We start from the raw sequence: 16666 nt of genomic DNA, 5'->3' as shown, positions 1-16666 counted from the left end.
GCGCTACTCCAGACCCTGACCCCGCATCCCTCTGACAAAGATTCATAGGAACCAGAAGGCTTGCGGAGCAAGACTGGGCAAGGCTCATAAGGCAAAGCCACTATACTACAGTCCATACCCTACGAGGGACAGTGCTATGTAACCATCCTGACATTCTATAGAGGCATCAACAGTATTGTAGGCGCTTATCATCCTTTCGCACAAATCAGAATGGGTAACCAGGCCGAGTAGACGTGAGCCATAAGGCTAGGTAGAGTACGCATCCTAGCCCTCATGCTTGTAAAGCCATCCCCTTCATCTATAAAAGGGGATGCGCTTCCTCCAACAGGGGGACCAACTTTTGACGACACAACACACAACACACACAGTCAAGCTGCTATCGAGCTCTTGGCCTCCTTTCGACCCTTCCATCAGAGACTTGGGACTAGTCCCTCTCTCAATCATTAGTACCCCCTACTACGAACCATTTTCGGCACTAATAACATGAGCAGCAACAAACTGGACGTAGGGACATTCAGCCTGAACCAGTATAAATCTTGTGTCCTTTAGCACACCATCTGAGCCTAACGTGCATTACTATAAATCTACTTGCTGGTGCTTGTACAAAACACCGACAGTTGGTGCGCCAGGTAGGGGAGCTTGCGTGTTCCAAATCAGGCCTTGGATGGCCACCCACGCAATCAGCTAGGTCCCGAGCGCACACGTGCATTTTAGTAACCTAGATTTCATCGTTACACTGGGGGGGAGATGGCGCTGGCCCACACGGTCGCACAGTCCCTCCCTTCTATTAGCCTCAGCCACCAGAGGCTCAAGGGCCAGTCAAGCAACTCCTTTGGACCCCAGTTATCTAGGGAGGACCCACGTTGCATCACCCTATCCCTAGAAGACCCTGTATGGAACGCCCCGACAGTGTTTCCGTTCGGTCTCTGCAACGTTGCAGCGACCGCTGGCCACCTTCTGGCACTACGTATGGTTCAGCCACCCACGGATAGCGAGTTCATGGGGACGATTGAACATGATATGGAGACTCTCCATAGGCTCCTCACCGAGGGGCCAGGATCATTCTCCAGCTCAGACTCTAGCAGGGGGAGCCACCACCCTTCTCAGGAATGCTTCATGGCGTAGACCCCTAAGGGGCACGTCAAAAGTGTCTCCGGGGAAGAAGCCACCCCGACAAGCAACCCTGGCGGTAGGTCCGAGGAGGATCCTATGGCCCCCTCTCGCCTAAGGATGGAGTAGCTGAGGGCCCACAAGCTGGAGATCAATGAGGTCGGGCAAGGGCTCATCCGGGAGTACGCGGACATCAATCACGAGATTGAACACCGTGAAGACGGGGGGCGCGCACATGCCATGGCCCGCACCATACACCAAAGGATCCTCACTGACGACGGGACCCTTCCTCACTTCACTCGGGCAAGCTAAAACAATGCCGCAGCAACCGCCCTACTGCACGGCCTACCAGAGGCTATGATGTCTGAGGATCGCCGCGCCAGTCGAGAAATCCGCACATTGCTCGAGCGTGCAGTGGCATAGCAAGCAGAAAGTTCATTGTCTCGACGACGTGAGCCCAACGCTAGCCAGCGTACGCCCTCGGTGCGCCCCACCAAGGATGCATCCATTCACCAGACACCGCCAGGCGATAGGCAGCCCTCCGCCATCCTGATGCATCAATGTCTCGGGCATGACCGTGATGTGCGCAGCACCATCGACGCCCGCAGGCACGTCCACGGTGACGTAGGAGAGGCAGCCTGCCGTAGTGAATGCTACGACAGTGGTGAGGACCGAAGCCTGAGCCCTGGCCTGCCAGGCCCTTAGGCCTTCAGCCGACACATCCTCAACACTGCATTCCCCCTAAGGTACCGATCGCCTACCAACATCCCTAAATATTCTAGGGAAACAAATCCTAGGCTTTGGCTCAAAGACTATCGACTTGCATGTCAGGCCGGTTGTGTGAGTGATGACGATTTCATTATTTACAATCTCCCACTGTTCTTGGCTGATTCGGCGCGAGCATGGTTGGAGCACCTACCATCCAACGCCATTCAAAGTTGGGCGGATCTGACGGAGATCTTCATGGGCAACTTCCAGGGCACATACAAATGCCCTGGAAACCCATGGGACCTCAAGAACTACCACTAGAAGGCCGATGAAACCCTCCGAGGGTACATCCGGTGCTTCTCTCGGTAGTGCAACGAGCTCCCTAACGTCACCGACGCCGATGTGATAGGAGCCTTCCTATCTAGAACAACTTGCGAATGCCTGGTCCACAAGTTGGGACATAGGGGCCCATAGACTACTAAGGAACTCCTAGACATCGCCACTAGTCACGCCTCAGAAGAGGAGGCGGTCGGAGCCATCTTTGACCACTCCGATGGAAAGGCAAGGCGGGACGAGGACGCCAGCGAGGGCGCCTCCAACCGTCCTGCCAAAGAAAAAAAAGAAGAAGCAACGGTGCGACAACTCGCTCGTGGCCGCTGCCGACCACAAAGGTGGCCGGAAGCCCACGGAGGGCACTCTAAACCACTTTGAAAAAATACTTGAGGGGCCATGCCCAAACCATGCCTTCCCAGCCAAGCATCTATACAAGGATTGCGGCCTCATGCACAAATACTTGTCCGGGGGACTCAACAAAGGGGAGCAGGGGAAGGAACCTGCCCCCACCATAGACGATGTAGAGGAGAAGGACAACGTCTTCCCAATGCTGACTGGTGCTCTCATGATCTTCGAAGGATCAGCAGCCAATGACTCCAAGCGCTGCCAGAAGGTAGCACGCTGCGAGATCTATACGGCCAGACCGGCCACACCTGCCTTCCTCCAGTGGTCAGAATTCGCCATAACCTTCGACCGGACCAACCATCCGGATGCCGTCCCACACCCAGGAAGGTACCCGCTTGTCATTGATCCGATCATCGGCCCAAAGTGGCTCATGAAAGTACTGATGGACAGAGGCAACGGCCTCAACATCATGTACGCCAAGATGCTCGATGAGATGGGCGTCAACCAAATGAACCTCTACCCCATCCGAGCGCCTTTCCATGGCGTCGTGCCTAGTAGGCAGGTCGTGCCACTAGGGCAGACCGATCTACCTGTCCCTTTTGGGGATCGGTCCAATTACAGGACTGAGACCCTCACCTTTGACGTAGTGGGGTTCCTAGGAACTTTCCACGCCATCCTAGGATGACCATGCTATGCGAAGTTCATAGCCGTCCCCAACTATACGTACCTTAAGCTGAAGATGCCGGGCCCCCACGGGGTCATCACCATCGGCACCTCCTTCTAGCGCACTTACGAGTGCGAAGTCGAATGCTACGGTCATGCCTCCACAGTCGTCGCCTCCAAGGAACTCGCCACCCTTAGGGAGGAGGTCACCAAAAAAACGCCCGATGCCAAGAAATCAACTGGGTCGTTCAAATCGGCAGAAGGCTCCAAGGAGGTCCTCGTGGACCCTAGTAGCTCCGAGGCTAAAAGGGTACGCATTGGTACTGCACTCTCCTCTAAATGGGAAAGCACACTCATCGACTTCCTCTGTGATAACAAAGACATCTTTGCGTGGAAACCCTCGGATATGCCAGGCATCCCGAGGGAGATCGCCGAGCATACCTTAAAAATCCACCCAGGCTCCAAGCCAGTGAAGCAACGCCTGCGCCACTTCGACGAGGAAAAGCGTAGGGCCATTGGCGAAGAGATAGCAAAACTGTTGGCTGTAGGGTTCATTAAGGAAGTATACCACCCAGAGTGGTTAGCAAATCCCGTTCTTGTACGAAAAAAGAGTGGGAAATGGAGAATGTGTGTCGATTACACAGGCCTCAACAAGGTGTGTCCAAAGGATCCGTTTCCTTTGCCACGAATAGACCAAATAGTTGATTCCACCTCAGGGTGCAAAACCCTCTACTTCCTTGACGCATACTCTAGCTACCACCAGATCACGATGAAAGAGTTCGACTAGCTCGTGACATCTTTTATCACCCCCTTCGGATCGTTCTGCTACATTTCAATGCCGTTCGGTCTGAAGAACGCTGGGGCAACTTACCAGCGCTGTATGCTCAATTGCTTCAGGGACCTCATTGGGTGGACCGTTGAGGCCTACGTCGATGACATCATAGTCAAGTCCAAGCGAGCTGACCACCTTGTCACCGACCTTGAACAAACCTTTGCGAAACTCCAGGGCAAACGGCATCAAACTCAATCCCAAAAAATGTGTTTTCGGGGTTTCGAGGAGCATGCTGCTTGGCTTCATTGTCTCCGAGCATGGCATCGAAGCCAACCCAGAGAAGATATCAGCCATCGCAAAGATGGGCCCGATCCAAAACATAAAGGGGGTTCAGCGGATCATAGGGTGCCTTGCCACCCTCAGCCGATTCATTTTGTGCCTCGGTGAACATGGACTCCCCCTTTATTGACTCCTAAAGAAGTCTGACCACTTTGAGTGGACACCCGAGGCTTAGGAGGCGCTTGACATGGTTAAGCAATTTCTAACTAAACCCCCGGTTCTGGTCCCTCCAAGTGATGGAAAATCCCTCCTCCTATATATATAGCGGCCACCACGCAAGTGGTTAGCGCTGCCTTAGTAGTAGAATGGGAAGAAGAGGGGCACGCCTTTAGGGTGCAGCGCCCTGTATATTTCATCAGTGAGGTATTATCCAACTCTAAAACCCACTACTCCCAAATCTAGCAACTCCTCTACACCATCCTCATCACCAAGAGGAAGCTACGTCACTACTTCAAGTCACACCCTGTGACAGTCGTGACGTCGTTCCCCCTCGACGAGGTCATCCATAGCCAGGATGCTACAGGAAGAACCACAAAGTGGGCACTCGAGCTGATGGATCAGGGCATTTCTTATGCCCCCTGAACAGCGATCAAATCCCAGGTGCTGGCTAACTTCATCACAGAGTGGACCGAGGTCCAGATACCACCAGCAGTCGTCGATCAAGAGTACTAGATGATGTACTTCGATGGATCACTGATGAAGAAGGGCGCTGGTGTGGGAATAGTCTTCGTATCTCCCCTCGGGGTCTGCATGAGGTACATGGTTTGGCTCCATTTCCCCTCATTAAACAATACCACAGAATACGAAGCACTCATCAATGGCCTACAAATCGCCATCGAGCTGGGCATCCGACGCCTCGACGTTAGGGGTGACTCCTAGCTAGTCGTCAACTAGGTCATGATGGAGTCAAGCTACCACGACACCAAGATGGAGGCATACTGCCAAGAAGTCCAATGGCTGGAGGATAGATTCGATGGCCTCGAAATCAATCACATCCCAAGGCGTCTCAACGAAGCAGCCGACACGCTCACGAAAGCAGCATCCAGCCGAGAGCCAGTGCCGATGGGTGTTTTCGCTAGTGAGCAACACAAGCCCTCGGTGCACTATGAGGGGTCAGAATGAGCCGATAATGGCCCACCTAATCCTAACCCGGGGACTGACCCGCCGACTGCTCTGCCCGACCCCAAGGTCATGGAGCTTGAAGAGGATCCAGCAGCAGAGTCCGACCCTCCCAATGACTAGAGAGTTCTCTACCTCGACTACCTCCTCCGTGACACACTACCGGTGGACAAGACAAAAGCCTGATGGCTCGCACGCCACGCCAAGTCCTTTGTTCTTGTAGAGGGCGAACTCTACAAACAGAGTCACATCGGGATCCTACAGCTTTATATCCCTAGCGAACAAGGAAAACTTCTACTGAGTGATATCCACTACAGTAGCCGATGCTGAGCAAATTGTACGCACCTGCGAAGGGTGTCAGTACTACGCTCGGTAGATTCACCTTCTAGCCCAGGCGCTCCAAATGATCCCCATCACGTGGCCCTTCGCAGTCTGGGGGCTTGACCTAGTTGGGCCACTCAAAAAGGCGCCTGGGGGCTTCACCCACCTGCTTGTCACCATAGACATGTTTACAAAATGGATTGAAGCTCGCCCAATCTCCACGATCAAATCCGAGCAAGCTGTGCTATTCTTCCTCGACATCATCCATCGCTTCAGAGTACCAAACTCCATCATCATAGACAACGGCACACAGTTCACCAACAGGAAATTCATTCGATTCTATGATGAACAACACATCTGGATCGATTGGGTAGCCGTCGCGCACCCCTAGACAAATGGGCAGGTCGAGCACGCGAACGGCATGCTCCTGTAAGGCCTTAAGCCTAGAATTTTCAACCGGTTGAACAAGTTCAGTGCGTGCTGGCTTGCTGAGCTTTCGGCCGTGCTCTGGAGCCTAAGGACAACTCCTAGCTAGGCCACTAGCTACACACCCTTCTTCATGGTCTATGGTTCCGAGGCTGTTCTCCCAATGGACCTTGACTATGGAGCACCAATAATCAGAGCGTACGACAAATAGGGGGTCGAGACATCCCACCAAGACGCCATGGACCAGCTAGATGAAGCCTACGACATCGCCCTCCTCTATTCAGCTAAGTACCAGCAGGCGTTGCGATGGTACCATAGCCGATAGGTGCGGGGTCGAGCCTTCAACATCGGGGACCTCGTCCTCTGCCTTGTGTAGAGCAACAAGGAGTGCCACAAACTCTCCCCACCCTAGGAGGGGCCCTACGTCATCGCGGAAGTACTTCGCCCGGGCGCCTACAGGTTGAAAACCATCAACGGCGAGGTCTTCACCAACGCCTGGAACATTGAGTAGCTATGTTGTTTTTACCCTTAAATAAACGCATGTTTCTTCTTATCAGTCTTTGTCTTTACAAAACCCCAATCTTTAGTGACATCCGACCCCTGCAAATTGTGAGGGGCCGAACCTCACTCAGGGGCTGATATAAGTACAAGAACGTTTATGTTGCAAACACTTCTTGTATTATCTTTAAAAACTTTATCTAAGTTTTCCGATCTTCTCGTAAACGAGTCCTAAGGACTAAGATTTTAGGAACAAATTCCGAGTACGACTGGTAGGACTATGGGAGACCCTTTGCTCACTAGCATGATCAGAATTAATTCACCCGCACTCCTAGTTTCTTACAACTTGGGCCATGGGAAGGATTGGAGGGCACCGAAACCTCTTCTACGAGAAGAGAAAACTGAAAAGCTGTTTGCTGTAACAAAAGATGAAAATTTGATCATTTTTGCATAAATTAACCACTTACAAAATGATTTCATCACGCAAAAGGCTAGTGTACTCCTAAAAACCAAAGGACTGTTCACTTGGGGGCTCCCCCAAACTTATGCAATTACATTCTCTGCTAAACTTTACTACGAGTACTACTGTGGCCGTCGCGCCGAGCTCTCCATCGGCAACGTCCGGGCATGTACATGGGCTAGTTCATCTACTATGGCCGCCGTACCACGCTCTCCATCAGCAACATCCCACCACGTCGTAGGACCTTCGAAGGCACCATCGTCTGCAACGTCGAGCACCGTGCTGGCGAATGCGGTGCCCCTCTGCTGGGACGTTCAGGAACTATGCCATCATCATCAGCCAAAACCCCGACAATGGTGTTGGGGCAGAAAGCGCCTCCCGCTGAAGGAAGGCCGTGACCAATGGTGGCAAAATCAACAACGCTCATCGCCCTCTAGCGCCTCTTCTCCTCTGGCAGCGTCGACCCCTCCTCAGCATAGGCGAACCACGCCATCTCATCTATGTTGGATAACCTCCGGCTTGACATCGTGCTCCGGAATCACGGGTGAACCTGTGAGTTTATCTCTCTCTAGCATTACCCTCTCTTACTTAGGAACCGATACATTCGGTGGAAAGGAAGGAGAAGAGGTGGCAGTTTAAAGGCTGGTGAGGAGGTGCGGTGAGAACTCTTCCCCCCTCCCTATTTAAAGAGGGGGCTTGGCAGCTAAGGAAAGGCGAAAGGTTCGAACAAAAAACTCTCTGCCTTCCCCTATTCAATACAAATGCAAAATCAATGCTGATAGAAATCTGAGGTGACACGTTGGAAACGACGAGACGTGCTCTGATTGACGGGACGCCACCTGGTAAGCCAGAACGTCACCCAGGCATGGTCCACCACTAACGCGCCCTAGACACAAGAACCGGGGCGCACTCACCTACAGGTGACTCTCCACCTCCCCAGGCAGGACCAGGGATGACCCAACAATGGAACATCCTTCCAGGGGGAGCCCAACGGCCCCCTGGATCGATCGGTCGGCCTAGGCAAAACAACGAATGAACGACCGACTGTAAGATAAGCACCCCTGTTTATTTACTTTAAGTGTTGAATTCTTTGCCGAGCTTCCAACCCCAGAAACGGTAGGGACACGGACATCTCTCGGGGGCTGCCGAGGGTGCATGTTTGTTTAAACACCCACTTAGCCCGATCCATCCTTACGTTTGGGAAACCAAAAGCACGGCGTGTGGGAATATAATGATGAGTACAACTGGATGAACCACCGGATCCTACGCTCCATCGGCTATGGAGTCTTTTTGCGCCCACACACCGTGCCTCTAGTTTTTAAACATAAGGAGGGGTCAGGCAAAGAGAATGTCTAGCAAATAGACACTCCCGCCAGCCCCCGAGCGATTTTCTGACCCCCTGCCATTGCTGGGGTCGGAGGCTCGGTATCAAAATTAATACGTAAAGTAAGTAAGGGTGCTTGTCTCTCGACAGTGGTTTGGAGCCATTCGATCGACCTAGGCACCGCTTTTACCTTGATGGTAAGAGTGATGGGTTCAGAAAAAACCTCCACCGGATATGGGTGTGATCCTGTCTGCTCCTTACACGCTTCTCGTTAGTGGCCAAGCCATCTGATTGACTCGTGTTACCTATTGAGACAAGTTTTTCCTGTGGAAATAGAGAATGAAAACATCCCACGCAAGAATTTGGTTAGGTAGGTAAGCCGAGTGATGAAATTGTGCAAAATGGACAAGCTCTTAATCTTCATTATAGCAAACAACTTTTTTGCTCTTCTCCCCCTTTTTGTAAAAAAGGTATAGTGCATTTCGACCCTTTCCATAGTTAAGGTCATGAAAGCACAGAGTGTGGGTGAGCCAGCTCTGATCATGTTGGTGAGCGAATGTGCCATAGCTGCTAGGGCGTAGGTTTCTTGCAGTCCGACAAGTTATACTCAAAGTTTGTTCCCAAAAACCTAGCTCCTAGGCATTAACGTGAGAAAAGGGGGTAGGCACAGACCATGGTTGTAGGATAAATATACTCATATCAGCCCCCGAGTGAGGCCCGATCCCTTGCTGTTTGCTAGGGTCGAATGTCACTGTTTACACCAAAATTTGGGAGAAGAGCATGGAAACTCGTAGGCTTCTAGAATTATGCCAATCAAGGAGTCAATAGAGTAAAGATTGATATCTACTAGATCGAATGCAACACTAGATCCATTCTCTTCGAATGATGTCAGCAGATAACGATGACAGGATATGATTGGCGCCAAGAAGATACATATCAGACTCTACAAAAGGGGAAAGACTAGAGTCCAAGTTATCTTAAGATTGGAATATTTCCATCATACCAAAGAATTGTATTAAGTCATACTAGAGTAGGGTTCATTTTTAGGCTCCAGGTATAAATACCAAACCCTGGCTATTGTAAAAAAATAACAATCAATCAAATACAAGTCAATTACTGTTTTCAGCTCTAGCCACCCCTTAGGAGTAGGAGTAGAGTAGATCTCGATGAGTTCTTCAGTGAGTATGGCTGCATCGATCCGGTCGACCTCCACTGCTTGTCTGTAAGTACCGTCATGGTTTATACCGCTATTCGTATGGCTGCATCGATCCGGTCGACCCCCACTACGACTCTGGTATAGGCTAGTTATCAATTCTTGTCTAATTCAAGTATGGCCCGTGTGATTCTGCCTCACACCCCACTGCTTGAATTAGATCAAGGTCAAGTTATCGGCTCTACCTTAGGATGGCAGTCTTTGGTAGATTCATTAAGTTACCAATATTGCTTATTGCTTTCATCGTTTATCTAATTACAGCAATATCACTTTGCCCGATTGAGATTGATCTGGATTGGCCTTATATCTTATTTAACCCATTGTTTCCTAATCTAAAGTTGATTTAATCTACATCTTAAGCGATGAGTTATGCTTTTATCGGCTATTTTACATCAATCTTAATCGTGCATAGCGTGCGGTTAAGGCATGTCCGATCTCAAGTAGATCTATTAGTTAATGAAAACCATTCCATGGCCCGTCATCATAGCCTATGGGATTCTGCCTCTCACCCCACTGTTGGCACCGTAGAGTGGGGATCGTTAGTTGGTAGACCCGTTCCTGAGAAGGCATGACCTTAACTATGCGCTATGCCTAAATCGGCTGTTTAGCCGATATCGAGCGCATTCACGAACAGTTCACATTACAAGATCATTGAAGTAGAGATAAGTTGAAAGATATGTTAGCCCCATGATCTTATTATTGTATTATGGCCTGCATGATTCTGCCTCATGCCCCACTGATATTAGTAATAAGTTAGGGTCGTCGAGTCTATTGTTGTTACTATGGCCTACATGATTCTGCCTCATGCCCCACTGGTCATGGCGATGGATGAGATCTAACATGTTCATTAGATTTATCTTTATTAAATGGTTAAGTGGTGTTGAATTGTCTCTTTATAAAAAGGAGTTCGGTTACTTGTAATCATTTGCTCAGTATAAACCGATCATCGTTGATATCTTATTGCCATTGATTAATATTTGCTTAAATAATATTTATCCTGAATGATAACCGATTCTTCTTATATGACCTCATAAGCTTGAATTGATTTATTCTTATGAATATGCTGGAATCGACTATTTAGTTGATCTCCTCTCGTATCGGCTCTCAGAGCCACACATTCGGGACTGTCTGGCTACACCAGCACGTTCTGCCCTTAATTACTGATGAGCTTTCTCTCCTTGTCAATTGCAGGGTCAAATTGACTGGCACATCTCGGGAGGATTGTGTAGGATCGACCACCCTTGTGCTAAAGCTAGGTGGATCTGCTCCATCGAGCGGACCCTTCTGTCTTGCTGCGTGTGTCCTCGGCACGGAGACAAAAATTCTGTGTCGACACATGTTTCTGGCACGCCCAGTGGGACACCACAATCGTCATGGCGGCTCACAACAATGACAACATCCTTATGGTACATTATGAAGACCTACCTAATGAAGATAAGGATACCATCAACAAAGCTACAGAAGAATTTCAGAAGAAGTGTTTGTTGTCCTACACCAAAACACGTGGCAGCACAATTATTCAGAAATTTCCACTACCAAGAGTTCTACACGGACAGACAGATACAGTTGAAGCTAAAGACAGTGTTTCTTTATGGAAGCCATAGACAAATCTATTCGTGATGCCATATCAAGCCACAATGAAGCTTTCGTTGATGCATTTCACAACGCCATGAAAGAGGCAATTCATGGAATTCTAGTTGGTCAGGTTGGATTGACTTGTTACAAGATTCTAGATCCATTGACTCAAGGGACTAATCAAGACGGTACTAGCCATCAAGAAGCGGCACTAGCTGGTAATGGTGACGTCCAGATACTTCAAGGTTCATCTGAACAAACTCCAAGTACTACTACAAATCAGATACAGTACAATCCTGGACCGTCAATACAGTATGTGCAACAGCCGATGGGGCAAGGTTAGAATTAGGTGATCAATTTTGGCACATCAGGCCACATACCATCATCGGCTCAAAAAATAGCACCATCAATTCAAAGGATCTATAGAGATATAGATCCTTATGTCTATAATAAGAGACTTCAAGCAGCGAGCTAGCAAAGGACCCAACAGATTGAGATTCCACAAGGCTATCACTATGGTAGGATTATAACAACCTCCACATGATGCCAAATCTAGGATATCAAGGCATGCGTGATTTGAATCCACAGATGGGTCAGCAAGTACCGAGAAACCCAAATCCGCAAGCTGATGAGTTGTTGTTGAGGGTGACCGAGATGATGAAGAATCAGTTCGGTCTGAAACCAAAGGGGCTGACCTTTTCATACAAACACCCATATCTAGAATGGTATGATTTGGTCACTCTTCCTATAAATTACAGGCTCCCAGAGTTCGCCAAGTTCACCGGTCAAGACAGTACAAGCATAATAGAACATGTCAGTCGGTATCTTACACAATTGGGTGAAGCATTAGTTGAGGATGCCCATCGAGTTCATTTCTTCTCCTTATCCCTGTCAGGGCCAGCCTTCACTTGGTTTTCGTCACTACCAGTCAACTCCATTGCCAATTGGGCTGACCTAGAGAAGAAGTTTCATACATATTTTTACACTAGGATGGGAGAAAAGAAGATAACTGATTTGACAACCATGAGATAGAGGACTAATGAATTGGGCATTGATTTTCTTCAAAGATTCCGAGAGACTAAGAACTTGTGCTTCTCATTGAACTTGGCCGATGATCAGCTAGCTGCTTTAGCTATCTAAGGAATGTTGCCAATACGGAAAGAAAAGCTGCTAGAACAAGAATTTGACAACTTGGGTCAATTGGCTCAACGAGTAGCAACGCTCAATGGCCAATTCCAGAGTATGCGCAGAGATATCCGATTCCAGAAGAGTACAACCATAGCCGAAGTTTACGATCCATACTCGGCAGATGATGGCTATGAAGATGAAGAAGAGGAGGTTGCTGCAGCTGAATGGAATTGGGGCAAGAAGACAATAATGGTGCCAAATCCTTGGGGAAGAGGAGTTGAGGAGAGCTATGACTTTGATGTCACAAAATCAGACAAGCTCTTTGACTTCTTACTTGAGAAGGGCCAGATCAAATTGCTGAATAATCATGTTATGTTGCCCCCTGAATAGTTGAAGAATAAAAAATTCTACAAGTTCCATAATGCTACTTCTCATTCTACCAATGAATGCAGAATTTTCTGGTAGCATATACAGCTATTCAGCAAGGGAGGCTCAAGTTTGATACACCTCGAAAGATGAAGGTGGATGATAATCCTTTCCCAGGAGATCAAAATATGGTTGATGTTGGGCTATTCAAAGGGAAAACTAAGGTCCTAACATCAGCCAAATCGAGAGAAGCTAAAACAGTTGATCCCAAGATGCAAATATCGGCTGATAAATACAGAGAGATTAGAAAACATCATAATCAGTAGAGGAGCCAATATGAATAGGGGAAACGTCAAAGGATGGAGCGACAAAGCCGCGAGTCACATCTTGGATCCTGTTAAACAAGTGGCAGCGGCAGAAGAAAAAAGATTATCAGCAATGGTTAGAGGATCAAGAATACCAGCGTCAACTGGAAGAAGAGAGGTATGAAAGGAAGCAAGCCGAATCGCACTGGAATTGTCCTTTCTTCAGATACTGCTAGAATGAAGGTTTGAAATTGCCTACCAGACATGACTGTCCAAAATGCAGCAATCAATATTGGGAGTTTAGGCAATCTCAAGTCAACCGCCGGTCTATCCATGCCTAGGACGCATATCATCATAATAACATGGATCAGCGCTTAAAAAATAAAAGTATTCATGATCGGCTGGGAAAACCAGCCTCCATGGCATGGAGTTCATACCCAGTCTAAACATGTGCCGCGGTCAGCGCCACCGCTGCACCATGACAAACACCATGGAGGGCGATCTCCTGAACACAGGCCAGAATGTCATGGAGATGAGCATTGATAAGGGAGCCGCAGGCATAGACGGCATCAATAGCCATGTTCGCTGCCAGTTGGAGAGATTCCAACTACATCATCAGGGCTGATGATCACAAAAAAGGAGGAAACTATCAAGATGAAGGCAATAAGAAATCAGAATGGAAACATCCCTGAAGATCATCTTACCTATTACCACAGCGTTAGACTCAGCCAGCCATGCTCAGATGGTGCTGGCCTCCTCCTCGGCCGCATGAAGAGCGGCCTGAGAAGCCCCGAGATGGATCTCAAGTTGGCCATTTTCTCGAGTCGCCTCAGAGTAGCGGTTCTGTGCCACCCTCCACTCTTGAAGGAAACATCGAGCATCATCGCCGTTATATGAATTGGAGGAATCCGACGATGAGGATGGCATGGAGGACACAGCATTGGAAGGTTCACCAGCCCTAGGAAGAGAACGAAGCCTGTTGTTCACAACAAACCTAGGAACAAGAGTTCACCCCTATGAAAAGAAAGTTGCAAATCATCGCCATAAGCAGAAGGCACCAATCTCACCTCATGCATCGGAGTTACTGGCTCACCGGCATGTTCTCCTCTAGAGTCTCCTCTGCCATGCACTTATCACAGTTGTCCTCACTAGCCATGAAGTTGCTTGGATCTATTGGAAAGGGAGAAAACTGCTACAGGGTTGCGAAGGCAGAGAAGTGCAAAGGAATAGGAGTGGTTGCAAGCATAGATGTGTTCGAGGCCAGAGCCCTCGGTTGGTATTTGAAGCTGCGGAGTGAAGAGACGGACGTCTCGAGGAAGTACAAAAGGCAACCGCAATTAATAGAAAGCAAAGCGCCGCCTCGCTAAATACCAAGAAAGATGCGGCGTCAGGTGACTGAAGGCAGAAGGTCAAGAGGTTCTCACAATAAAACCCTTGTTTTTAGATTCAATTAAGACCAAGATCATAAATCTAGAATCGGTTGTTTTCAAATTGGCTCTTTGGTCGAAGAAAGAAATACAACAAGACAGATATAGTTATCATACACAAGATATATATGTCAACCTATAGATTACACGTTCAGAACATCCTGAATGATTTTCAGTATTGCAAGTCGGACAGCATTAGCCTCTACAATCTTGCGCTCGCATTCTTCAGTTGTTCTAGGGGCGTTCTCAAGGCTGCTATGGATTGTTCTACTTTCTTTCACTTTGGCCAACAGTTCCTGTTTTTTCTGTTTGATGGCATCAGGTATTTGAGACAGAGTAGACTTGCGATGATCAATGGCGGCCTTCATGTTTTCTAGCTCCCTCTCAAGCTCTGCACATTTGGCTTCCAATTGAAACAACTCTGGATCAGTCCCGAGGGAAGAGTTCTTCAGAGCATCAATCGACTGTGTCAGTTCTTTGATCTCTTGCCTATTGGAGTCTCTTTTGGCCAGCAAGGCTTCATGGTTGGACAAGTTCCTCTAGATTGTTTTCACCTTCAAGGCCTGATCTTTGAAAATAGGCAAATATCATAGGACCTTGGAGAGAGCTAGGGATGGATCACCCTGAATAGCCAAGAAGACTCATTGCATTTATTCAGTATCCTAGACCAAATTGACTATGTTCTTCTCAAATATAGGCAGTATATCTTTTAGCCGATTTCTGGTCTCCTCTGGCAAGGATTCAACAGAAGAGGTGGCTGAAGATCTAATTTCATCTTCATCAAAATACTCCTCAAGATTGAAAGAACAACTCTGTGCTAGAGGATCGAGTGCCTGTATATAGGGGAAATCTTGATTAAGAGGTTTGAATCAGTTTTGTCTCAAAAATGGATGGTGAAAAGATACAATACCTTCTCTGTAGTAGCCTCTATCAGAAGAGGAGGAACAACTGGTGATGCACCAATAGCATCTGGTTGAATCGGCTCTAGATTCCTGGCGCTGATATCTGCAATGGCAAGACAAGATTTTTATTCATGTTTATTGTAGAGGAATAGGCCAAGCATATGATTTCCTTACCATCATATGTGTGTTGAGTTGGGGAATCGGCAGTATGAGTATCAACAATGGGACTGTTCCCAACGTCAATGGGATCGTTGTCAATAGGTGAACTACTAGGCCCCTGCTCTAGCATGGGTATTTCCTCAGAAGATGTCTAGCATGACAAATGATTAAATAAAGGTTGGAAAGCTGGGCAAATCAAGAAATTAAAAGGAAAGTACTCCAACGAATATCAAGGATAAAACTCACATTTTCTGCCATCGTGAAAGCATCGGTTGCCTCTAATAAAATTGGCTTCTCCTAAGATGAAGGTTCGGTTGGTGATGGATCAAGTGCCTGAGATAGCTGTCCCACACCCAAAGTAGACTAAGATGCGATGCTCGATAACTGTGAAGAAAAATGAGATCAAAAATTGAACATTAGTTTGAGGAAAGTGTGAATCGTTCACCTGAGCAGCTGATGAGTCTTGTCCTACTAGAGTCTTTTTCTAGTAGTGGCTTTCTGAGTTGCCCCTAGAACCACTTTGCTGCTTAGGAGATGGACATGTCATGATCACGGGAGCAGCATGGGTTCCCATCAAGTTCTTCAAAGAAGGTGCGGTTGATCCCATCCTTGAAACTGGGCATGATGGCTGGTAATCTATCGGACGCCCTCTCCTATCCTAGCTTGGAGGATCAAATTCAATATCCTATAAGGATCACGTTAGGACAGTTGGCAAGAAGGTTTGCCAAGTAATTTCTCCAAAAAGAGAATGAAGGGATTACCTCACTATCAGAAGCAAATTCCCCATCCAGAGCTATGCACAGAGGATAGATAGGCCCACAGAAGAGATGGGAATGCCATTCTTGCCACCAGGAGTCAAAGAGATTGGAAGAAAAGCTAGGCCCTGACCCAGTCATGCAAGGAAAAAGAAGGAAGGTCTGATCCCAATTGGAAGACTCTAGATGTTTCTAGCACGTCACTGATATGTTCCCTCAGCTTCAGGGTGTTCTTGAAAAACAGACAAGGGGGGAGTTGACCAAAGCTGAACTGATGGGCCACAAACAAAGGATTGTAAAACTCATAGGTTGGAGGATTGCCTGAGATGGAGGAGCCTTTAATCATTTTACCACGACCATGACGAAATTTGGCTGGAAGAACACAGGGCTTAATAAAAGAATTAAAGATCGCAGCCGC

Source organism: Miscanthus floridulus, chromosome 1 (genome assembly GCF_019320115.1).
Source record: "Miscanthus floridulus cultivar M001 chromosome 1, ASM1932011v1, whole genome shotgun sequence".
NCBI lineage: Eukaryota > Viridiplantae > Streptophyta > Magnoliopsida > Poales > Poaceae > Miscanthus > Miscanthus floridulus.
The sequence above is the reverse complement of the archived record's forward strand: the minus strand, read 5'-3'. Positions refer to the sequence as shown.